Here is a 709-nt window from a genome sequence, read left to right on the forward strand (position 1 = left end):
GGGTGCAATTTCCATGCTGGAATTCTTGGCAAACCTCCAGTTTTTCTGAACACATCAGTTTTGGACCAGTAGTTTTTTGTGAGAAGTAGTTTTCCATGAAATCAGAAGAGGTGTTTTTGGTAAAAATTCAGCAAGAACTAGACCCATTCCAGGATAAGATAAATAAGGATTGAAAGCAGGATATGCTGCAAGTGACAGGGTCTCAGGAAAAGAAGTAAAGGATGGCATTTGAGCATTTTGGAGCATAAGTTACATCTGCTCAGTGAACACGGCTACTGCAGTCTTCTGTTGAATCAGGTAGGTCCATCCATTAATCTCCAGCTGAGTTTTAGGTGTAGAGGAGGGTGAAGGTACTTGCAGTTCTTCAAGTACACCAAGCCTTTAGAGAATCAAAACAGGACACATGACCACTTAGCACAGGGGAAACTTTTGATGAATGAGTAAATCTGCTTCATCTCCGGAGCAAGTTCCTCTCTGAAATTCTCAGCACACTTCTAAAGTCAGCCAGTTGGTATCCCGAATCAAGGCAACGTTGACAACCATTGTACTTTCACTGCTCCCAAAGAGCACCAAAAAGTCCATGCACAAGACCACACTCTTGAGTGTGGGCACTTTCTTCCCATAGGGCACTACTGCCCCATGAAATACTAATATAATTTTTGTGTGGTTTTTACCTCTGTGTCTTTTTTTTTCCCTTTTAATTTTTTTT

General features: G+C 41.3%; 1 pseudogene; it reads right to left on the reverse strand.

The window, feature by feature from the left end:
- Positions 1–6: 6 nt before the first annotated feature.
- LOC102475460 (muscleblind-like protein 3) lies at positions 7–543 on the reverse strand (annotated as a pseudogene).
- Between the last annotated feature and the right edge of the window lie 166 nt (positions 544–709).

The sequence above is a fragment of the Tupaia chinensis genome, unplaced genomic scaffold (genome assembly GCF_000334495.1).
Source record: "Tupaia chinensis unplaced genomic scaffold, TupChi_1.0 Scaffold130503_1, whole genome shotgun sequence".
NCBI lineage: Eukaryota > Metazoa > Chordata > Mammalia > Scandentia > Tupaiidae > Tupaia > Tupaia belangeri.